Source organism: Pezoporus flaviventris, unplaced genomic scaffold (assembly GCF_033815535.1).
Source record: "Pezoporus flaviventris isolate CSIRO_AGI_PZ_B2104156 unplaced genomic scaffold, CSIRO_AGI_Pfla_v1 ptg000007l, whole genome shotgun sequence".
In the NCBI taxonomy this organism is placed as follows: Eukaryota; Metazoa; Chordata; class Aves; order Psittaciformes; family Psittacidae; genus Pezoporus; species Pezoporus flaviventris.
In genome coordinates this window covers 24,265,454-24,276,050 of record NW_026892555.1, presented here as the reverse complement: position 1 = coordinate 24,276,050, position 10,597 = coordinate 24,265,454, and the positions used below count along the sequence as shown (strand labels likewise).

Below are 10,597 nucleotides of genomic sequence, written 5' to 3'. Positions count from 1 at the left end.
TGGCAGTCAGGTGAAGTTCCAGATGACTGGAAAAAGGGAAATATAACCCCCATTTTCAAGAAGGGGAAAATGGATGACCCGGGGAATTACAGACCAGTCAGTCTCACCTCTTGTGCCTGGCAAAATCTTGGAGCAGATTCTCCTGGAAGGCATGCTAAGGCACATGAAAAACAACAAGGTGCTTGGTGACAGCCAGCATGGCTTCACTAAGGGGAAATGCTGCCTGACCAATTTGGTGGCCTTCTATGATGGGGCTATGGAACTGATGGACAGGGGTAGAGCAGTTGATGTCATCTACCTGGACCTGTGTAAAGCATTCGACACTGTCCCACACGACATCCTTGTCTCTAAATTGGAGAGACATCAATTTGATGGATGGACCGCTTGGTGGATTAAGAACTGTCTGGATGGCCGCACACAAAGAGTTGTGGTCAATGGCTCAATGTCCGGCTGGAGACCAGTAACGAGTGGTGTTCCTCAGGGATCGGTGTTGGGACCCGTCTTGTTTAACATCTTCATTGCTGACATGGACAGTGGGATTGAGTGCGCCCTCAGCAAGTTTGCCGATGACACCAATCTGCGTGGTTCGGTTGATACCCTGAAGGGAAGGAATGCCATCCAGAGGGACCTCGACACCCTTGTGAGGTGGGCTGATGCCAACCTCATGAAGTTGAACCATGCCAAGTGCAAGGTCCTACACCTGGGTCAGAGCAATCCCAGGCACAGCTACAGGTTGGGCAAAGAAGAGATTCAGAGCAGCCCTGTGGAGAAGGACTTGGGGGTGCTGGTTGATGAGAAAATGAACATGAGCCGGCTTCAGTGTGCGCTTGCAGCCCAGAAAGCCAACCGTATCCTGGGCTGCATCAAAAGGAGCATGACCAGCAGATCGAAGGAGTTGATCCTGCCCCTCTACTCTGCTCTTGTGAGACCTCACCTGGAGTATTGTGTGCAGTTCTGGTGTCCTCAAAATAAAAAGGACATGGAACTGTTGGAACAAGTCCAGAGGAGGGCCACGAGGATGATCAGGGGACTGGAGCACCTCCCATATGAAGACAGGCTGAGAAAGTTGGGGCTGTTCAGCCTGGAGAAGAGAAGGCTGCACGGAGACCTCATAGCAGCCTTCCAGTATCTGAAGGGGGCCTATAGGGATGTTGGGGAGGGGCTCTTTATCAGGGACTGTAGTGATAGGACAAGGGGTAACGGGTTCAAACTTAAACAGGGGAAGTTTAGATTGGATATAAGGAGAAAATTCTTTCCTGTGGTGAGGCACTGGAATGGGTTGCCTAGGGAGGTTGTGAATGCTCCATCCCTCGCAGTGTTCAAGGCCAGGTTGGACGAGGCCTTGGGTGACATGGTTTAGTGTGAGGTGTCCCTGCCCATGGCAGGGGGATTGGAACTAGATGATCTTAAGGTCCTTTCCAACCCTAACTATTCTATGACCCTATTCTATGATTCTTATACATTTTAAGGAATTAATTACTGCTGCAGGTGTCTATGTCTGTCAATCCAGGGAACAGTATAAACAGGAGCCAGATTAGGTACCTGCATTACTAATGCTCTCATTTTACTTGGTTGATATTAGGCAAAAGGAACTACACTGTCAGGCTGAACTTTCTCCCCAGATAGCAAATGCACTGCAGAAGTTAACAAAGCCTCTTACTTGCAGTAAAGCTTTACATGAGTACTTTGAACTGACGTTTTAAGGACCATAGGCCATACTGCCTTTTCTATCCCCCTCAAATAGGTTCTCATCTGTGGGATGTCCTGTAGGCACAGCTGGGAACAGGCTCTCTGCTGCTCCACCACATACTGGCTGCCAGCGGTTCCCAGAGCCAGCATCAGCTGAGGGTTCATCGTACTTCACATTGGCTCTCCCAGTCTCTGCCTGTTATAATTTATCCAGTACAAAATTGAGCGTGAAGAGGAAAAGGGAAAAGATCCATTGGGCACAAAATAAGCAAAGTCAGGCAGAAAATCTGCTCCTGTCAGTCTAAACCAGCTTCTTCTGACATCGTAGTAGAGCTCTTACAGATGTTGGCAAGAGCGGACCCTTCTCTGTTATAGCACTGATTGCTGTCAGGTGCAAAAAGACATCTGCAGTCTTGTAAATAATAGTAAAGCAATGTCTGGGCTCAAAAAGCATCAATAATTTCTCTGTAAAGACTTTTTTATACATACCCAATTTGGGCACAAAAAAACAATGGCCTAACTAATGGTTCAGTTGTCCTGAGGAAAACTCAATCGTTCTGCTTTTTCTGGTGCAGGGAGAAGGAGGAGTAGCATCATCATACACTCCCATTACTCCTGCGCCAAGCTGGCGTGGGGGGAAAGATCTGAGAGCTTTAATAGTGCTAGAGCCCTGTGCAGACAGACAGACTGACGACAGCTGTGTGCCTCCCACGTTGCAGCTACCTACTTGTAGAAGGTATAACCAATCTGGTTTCCTAAGGCTAAGCAATAAAGATTCTGAATATCAAGGTTAAGTAATAAATACAAAGCAAAGTATTCCCTCAATTCTTGAATAAAACATTCCAAGAAAGTGCAGTGCTAATGGATCTGAAAAAATAGGTGCAATATAGTAATGTAGCACAGTGTCTCCTCAAGTGCAAGGAACATCATGCACACCGAATGGTTTAAATTTTATGCAGTTTCAACCCACACATTTCAGATGGGACCAGTAACGTACCCTTTGGTTCTCTGTCTCTCCCTTTGCATGAAGCAGGTACAAGAGACTGCTCTTTTCCTTGTATTCATTAAGCACCTTCCAGCAGGTGACAAGGACAGTTGCCAGCTAAACTAAGCGCGGATTAAACTTACTTTTCATGTGCCCAGTTACAAGAGTTACTTGGCAACAACTCTTCCTTTTCTTTCTCTCCCCATACTGGTAGTGTAGGCAAAAATGCAAGCACTAAACTTATTTTCAAATTAAGTGTAAAACTCCTGCCAGGATTAGTATCTTGGCTGAGATGGAAAGTGCAGCTCTCCTGACTCCACCTAGTTCCACAAGAACCGTATTGTCCCCAAAGGCTGTTCATTGCTTCTCTCAAGCTATAGGTCTATGGTTTGGAAGTAAAAAACATGATAGCTAGAAGTTGGAGGGGTAGTGACCAAACAAACCCAGGGTCCTGTTAGCATAGAGGACTAATACTTGTAGTCCTCACCCAACTGATCCAGCACATAACTGCCTGCTCTTACCCTTCTTCCTATAAATTAGACTTGGTGGAATGTGAACCCAGGACACAGGGTCCATTAAATCTGAAAAGCACACAGTTCCACCTGTGCTATCCAAATGATAGAGAGGCTCCCCAGTGAGGCTGTATCTCCACTGGGTCTGACATGAAAACACGCCTAAGTGATGATCTGTCCCAGAGTGCCTGTTTGGTTTCACTAGTCAGTCCTCATGCTTTAATTGAGTGATTTGATGTTTGTTTCTTTTTTAAAACCTAGCATGATTTTAGCTGTCTGCTTTTAAAATCTGAGAAATACCCTGGCGCAAAACAACCACTGCCTCCCCATGCTTGCTTACAACAGCAAAAAAGATTCTAAACCTGAGGACAGAATGGGAAGGTCTGCCCAAATTCTACCTACTTCTAAAAAATAATGAAAAAAGGGGAAATCCTTCCTGTAGCAGAATAAACACAGCATATATGCCAGAAGGATTCTTAATGCTTTGGGATTATAGGATGAAACAGGTTGTCTCATCTGCTGTCACATCATAAAAGTGAATTTGTGCACAGTTGTAGGTACAGACGTACAAATATGAACAGCAACAAGCATCACATCCTTGGGTCCAAACTTATTCTTTTCTCACAAGCTGACAGCTCCCATTTCAAGTCCCAAATGCATTGGATCAGGAGCCTGTTTCTGTTGCAGTTTCACCTGTATGGGTGAGGAGGGAGGCAGCCAAGGAAGATTCAGCAGTGAGGAAGGTTAAGGGCTTACCCATCACAGGTTGTGTGCTCAGCAGAAAGAAACCCCCCATTCCCCATTGACAGGTGTTTAGATGATTCTTCATGAGCTCCAGCCTGGTCCAGTTAATGCTTTCCTTACCTAGGTCTGTACCTACCTGGACCCCCTTGCTGTTTCAATAAATTAATTATTAAAATTACTGAAGCTTCCAGTTTTCATTCCCTTTTCTTCCCCCCCCCCCCCAGCCACTCCTTGTCTTGGTCTCCTACAAGTATTACAGTTTTGGTAGTTTTGTATGTCATCTTCTCATCTTCAGTTGTCCCCTCCTGCTTATTACCCACCCTTAACAGTGAGCTTCCCTTCCCTGCCACTGCCCACCACCCATGGACAGGCACTGATGGGATGCATGGATAACCAATCCCAACTGCACACAACAAGGGAATGAAGCCTGGCAATAGGCCCCCCCTGCAACTCAAGTCTCATCCCCTCCCTGACCCCCGGACAGCACTTGATATCCTGAAGCCCCAGTGCCCCCAGCACACTGGGCAAGGCAAAGGCAATGCTTTCCCAGCCTCCGCAGAGGGTGATTGGGGGAAAGGCATCTTGCTTCACTGCTGCAATATAATCAGAGGGCAGTGACCTCACAGCTGCAAATTGTAACCTTTTAGAAAGTGTTTAATGGAGTCTTTACGGCAGCTATTATTTTTACAGTGTTTTCACTTTGAGAAAGAAAGCAGAGCAAATGCTTACAACAGCTTAACTAAATAAGCTCAACAGGTGAGGTGTGGTACTCACCTGGGCCAGCCCAGTCCACCTGGCAGCTCAGGACTCTCAGTGGCTGGAAATGAAAGGAGGGGTGGAAATGGACCTTCACACAGAAAGGAAAAAGTTTCTTCCCCTGCTTCAGTTTTTGTTTGTTTCTTTAAGTAACAGACTGTTTCAGAAAAATAAACACACAGAAGGGCTCAGGGCAAAGATACATTTTGTATACAGCTTTAATGAAAACATGTTTTTCTTGTTAACACCTTGTTATATCCTAAAATCACAATACAGAAAAAACTGTGAATAAGGCTGCGTGCATAGACATCTCAGATTTTTAATGAAATTCACAAACCAACATAGCTTCCCCCACATGCTCGCTGCTTCTATGGCACCAAGCAGCTCTTGGTGCATGCGAACCTGGTTGAGCACTACCTGTGCGTTCTCCCTACACACAATGTGCTGCAAGGACTGCTCAAGTACAGGTTTGTAACACTAAGCTCTTCTCACTGGACTGAAAAGTGTACAGAAATGAGACATAACTGCCAAAACCACAGGCCAAGGGTGTTATTTTTCATTAGAGATCACTTTTGCAGTCTAACAGAAAGTCTGCTTTCGTATAAGCCAAAAGCATCAGTCCATAGACTGGCTAAAATATTAGAGGAATTACTCTGCAGAGCCTCTCATAGTTTGGGGTGGATTTTTGCTTCACCGCATTATGATTAATATATTGGCAAACGCACACTATCAGAAGCTTTTATCTGAACAGTTTCATAAGGCCCTTCAGGACTTGACTTAGCATGTTCCATCCAGGAGATATTTTTGTTTCAAAAGACTTCAGCAGCTTCTTTCCAGCAACATCTCATAATTTAATTCCCTGCTGAACCATATCAGTCGAAACCGCTATATTGCAGAAGTTAGATGGGATTCAGAAGACAACTGCCGCCATGCAGAGCTGGAGAGGAAATGTTATTTGTAAAGAAAAAGAAAAAGAAAAAAAAAAAAACAAAAAAGAAGAAAAGTGACACTTTTCTCTGATAATGACCCCAAAGTGACTCTGTTCCCTGGTAATGATCTAGAGCCCCACGTTTCTGCGATCTGTTGGGCTGCCATGAAAGAGCGGCGTGTTGCTGTAATGAGTGACGGCAGTCAGAGAAAGGATCTCTGGACAATGCTGATGCTGGAAAGCGGATACTGGTTGTTCAGCAGGTAATGAAACCCTACTTGTAACAAGGAGAGAAGAAGAGATGGTACTGGAAATTGCCAGTGTTTGAACTCTGAAACTCAGTGGGAGGGAAAAGAGAAGCAGTTTTTGTGAAATACCTTGCTCTCAGGAGTTTCAGAGAAAAATCCATGCTTTGGGGCACCTGAATGCTCACTCAGATCAACTCTTTAAGAAGAAGCTTGAATTCCCTCATATATTTAGTGGCAAGAGGGGGCCTTAAAGTAGGATTTAGACCCTCTTTATACCACATTATTAATACCAAGAAGCCATAAAAGACCTTTAGTGTTATTGCAAATCAGACTTTGAATCCCAACAGAGTACAAAAACTGAGGCTGAACTACAATATTAAACCCAGACTTTGGCATAGTTCAGAAACAAATCTCCCTTTAAAACTGTTACCCAGTTTAGAAAATAGATCAGTCATCTGATATGTGAGCTGCAATTCCCATTAGCTTTGGGGAAATTCTCCTATTGATCTAGACTCCTAGCACAACTTAACTTCTGCATAATAATTACTGTCCTTGGAACATCTCTACTTTACTATTTGTAAGGAAAAAAAGAAAACTGCTGCAGATTTTATAGGAAAAAAAGTATTTTGTTTCTCAAAAGGATATAGCTCTGTCAAACCTGTGAGAGGGTATCCTCCACTGCAGATTGGTAGGTGCAGTATACCCACTCACTCCCACTACTTCTTCAGTGCAGATATGGGAGTGTTATTTTTAGTGCAGCAGGTGTAGAAAGGGTAGTTTTGAAAGAAAGAAAACAAGAAAACAAAAATAATGAATTATTTATGCAAGTTAAATCAAAATATGCTCCATATAAATGTTTAATCAGGTTTTCACCAACTTCTCTCCATATGCTCTGCCTTGCTCAACAGCAGATTTCTAATGGAATCACTAAATAAATTTTAATAGCTCTGTACAGAGTATTATGCAATTCAACTTGTGCTTATAGAGTTTTTCATTCAAAGCAGCTACAGCCAGATAAGCAAAGTCTTTCAAAGTTAATATTTAAAGAAAAGAATTAATAAAAAATAATTGAGGGATTTTCCTTCTACAGCATATTTGTCACAGGCAAGTGTTATAGGGAGTGACAGTTATGCAAGTACAATCATTGCACCAGTGCAAACTGAGGTAGAGAAAGGTCTTTGTCGCTTCTGAGAAATACAAGCTGCATTTGTCTGACAGCTTCCTGGGACAGCCAAAAGAGAGGTCACTGGCTCTTGCATTAGGAATCCAAAAGGCACTAAAACCTGAACTGCTCTTTTTCCACCTTTCAAATTAAATAAAAGCTAGTTTGTAGCTTATTACACCTAGTTTGCTCAGTTACCAGCTTTCACCCTACGGAGACACCTTTTTAGGAGCGCCTGAGAACTAAATGCTAGTATCCTGGGTGGGCTGTCAATCACCACAAGCAATAGCAGCTTCCCAACCAAACCGAAATACCTACAGAGCTCTTCTTCGTTTTCCAGCACACCAAAAGGCTGAACATGCAAGTGCTCACTCCCCCTTTCCAGAACATAAGCAATTCAATACCCTCAGCTTTCCCTCAGCACTAGCCGCTCTGTTTCTTGTCTTCCTTTTTATACAAAGCAGCTGGTCCCTGCAGATTAACAGGGCCCAGCTGGTCTCCAGCCACTTAACCCCTTCTGAGCTGGCTCCTCATCCAGCAAAAGAAAACAGTATTGTCAGCCTTCCAGAAGCCTCACAGGGCTTGGAATAGGAGCATACCTACCACCAAAGACACTATAAGTCTTAAACTGGAGAGAAAAGCTTGCTATGGTCTGAAAATACTTTTATTTCACGTAGTAAGCCTAACTCTTCTTAGAGCTTATATACAAGGATGTGAGAGAGTTTAGAACACTTGGAAACAAAAATGTCATAGACAAACATGTTGAGGATTTACAGACATGGTTTTGTAACTTGATCAGCTTGATGTAGAATGATCCCTCCTCTGTAACTACCTTAACTACTTTTTAAAACACTCTACTGTGATGCTGTCACTCTTTAAGCATGCTGTGTAGTGGTTTAAAAAAAATGTAAACAGATTGTGCACCTGTATGAAATTCTTCCCAGCTTTCAATTCTTCCCAGCATTCCAAAGGGGACCAGAGTCCATATACACAGGGTTTGTTCTTAGGGCTTGTGAAATCCTCAGAAACATGAGATCAATATTACACAGGTATTTGTGATGGCTGCAGCATTTGGTACCTGCTGGACAAAATCACAAAAATTAAGCATTAGGAGTTTTGTTGAAAAATATCTGTGTATGAACTTAGCTATGTTTGCAGTAAGAATGTCTTTCAAAATTTTACACTGGCTATTTTTTTTCACTAACGTAAGCTTCTGACCATTTAAAATTAGGAGTGAAGATGTTTGAATAAAATGTATTTGCAGAGAGGGTTTCCTCTTTAGAAATAGAGAGGGAGTTTTGATATCTCTAAGTGCAGAGCAATCATCAATACCTTAGGAAGATGAAAATAGGATAATGGATTTGAAAGGATAAAGGCCCATGAACTTATGAATTACTAGATTATAGATCCAGTAACCAGTTGTTTTCAAATCCTTCAGGTTGGTTTCAGTTAATGAAGTTATTTCTCCATGTCTGGTCTGTAGCTTTCAGCTGCTGCTCCCACCAAAGAATTTCCTCTTTGGAAGGCTGTTCTACCCTTTCCTAGTAATTCTGGTGTGAGACAGCAGTCTGCTTAGTATCAGTTATGTTGTCTTCCAAGTGAGCCATCTAAAGGACACTCAGGACTCATGTAACTGCAACTAGAGCTGTTCTCCAGCTCCCCAAATAGGCACCCAGACAAGCCTGAACGCAGCCACTCATCTTTCCAGACATTATGTAGTTCAGCTTTCCCTGTGATGGGAACACTTCTCACTGTATCTGTGTCTCCTTTTTCCAGCCCTGGGGCAAACTGAGGCTGTTCAAAATAAGGAAGTAAGTGCTCGCAATTTAGCACAGCCATTAAGACTGTCTGAAAACTCAAAAGGTGTAGAGCAATAACCCACCACTCTACCCCACCTCATGCACATCCAGTGGGCTTTCCTGTCTTTAGCCACATTTTCGCAGCTTCTTTTGTGGGACCCCAGAGGGTTGTTTTGTATCCTCTGGACCAGAAGGCTTCTTCTAACTTCATCTGAGCCAATTTTTTTTCCACACGAGAGTCATGAAATTCATTGCTTCATGATGTGCTTCTGACCTTGGGAAGCCCCAGAGCTACAAGAGATGGAGACAGCTGTTAGTCTAGCAGAAACTGCCAGGTTTGCGAAGACCTTGCAATGGACTCTGAACATCAGCAGAAAGGCCTGAGGGAAGAGTAGACCTTAAGTCAGACCAAAAGGAGAGCAAAGGGGGGAACACGGAGGAAGAAGAATTAAAATGAGAGAATAGCTAAAAAGTCTAACAATGAGCCAAGAAGATCAGCTGGACAGCTGCTTGTTTGTGCAAGGTGATAGCTCAGCTGGATTAGGGCTGGACTGAAACAAATGTGAGGCAGGAGAGTATGGGAGGATCTGGTCAGAGTGGGAAGGAAAGGGATTAAATAAGGAGATATATAAAGTGAGAAGGTAGTACAGAACAAAGTTAGCTAAGACAAACACATTCAGAACTGGAGTATTAGTTAACATTTTGAGTCCTGTCTTTCCTCTTGTGCTTATAACTGTGCTAACAGGTTAATCTATGATGTTGTCCTGAGTGCAGAGCCTGTATTCTTAACATAAAACAGGCTGTGATTTTGATGGGGAGAGAGGGAGAACTGTGTATGAAGGTCCTCAGAAAGAGTGCTCTACTTTTATTTCTGAGCAGAAACAGAAGATACTCCAAAGTCAGCCTCCATCCACTGATGTCCTGCAAAACAGAGGATGTAAAAGAGGAGCTGGCTAAAACCAGGGTGGCTTTTAGTGGCCAAGATACCCCATTACTCACTGCAAAACCTAAACTGAAACTGCCCACCACTTCCTATACCCGCTAATCAATTACCTCGTGGTCTCCATTCATTTTTCATTCTGTAATACTCAGATCAAAGCATTCTTGCCATACCGTCCCCTTTCAGAACATAATGCACAAAGGTTAATAGTTGAAGGTCTCCAGGCCCCGTCTCTCACCACTTTCCCTGCCGCCATGCCTGGTGAGAGCGCACGCTGCAGCTGGCGGGGGCCGGGGAGCAGCCTCCAGCCTGCCCGACCAGCAGATGCACCAGGCTCAGTGCTGCCATCGGGGTGCACCTGTTGGCTTGACACCATCTGCCAGCCAAAATGGTCAAACCCACACCCAGTGCCGGCCAGCGGGGGAGAGCTTAATCTCCTCCCCACAGAACAGTGCACAAAGCGGCACCCCACACACAAAGGGACACCCCACACAAAGGGGCAGCCCGGCTCAGCTCGGCCTCGGGGGGCACCTAATCTCCAGCCGTGGTGGGGGGCTGCTGTTTGTGCTGACAAGAAAAGGCTCTTTAAATAAATCTAGAGAGCTATTACCTGACAAGAAAGACTTGCATAAACTGCCCATTTCTTTTTAAGAAAGAAAGGTATTAGGTTAACATGGATACTAATATTAAGTAAATTAAGCCATGGTGGTTATTTTTGAAGACTATTTAGTGAGGTGGAAGCATTGTAAAGACACTGATGCTGGTCTTCACTAATGGGGATGACTTGTAAGCTGTATAGATTGAGCGCTTGCGTTTGAAACTGGAGGCTCTTTT

General features: G+C 44.0%; 1 long non-coding RNA gene across 1 annotated transcript; it reads right to left on the bottom strand.

The window, feature by feature from the left end:
* Window positions 1-4,699: 4,699 nt before the first annotated feature.
* LOC133266316 (uncharacterized) lies at window positions 4,700-7,449 on the bottom strand. The gene is made up of 3 exons (XR_009742325.1): window positions 7,343-7,449; window positions 6,521-6,581; window positions 4,700-5,571 (listed from the first exon to the last, which is right to left on the bottom strand). It is a non-coding gene; the product is annotated as an uncharacterized LOC133266316 (long non-coding RNA).
* Window positions 7,450-10,597: the final 3,148 nt, after the last annotated feature.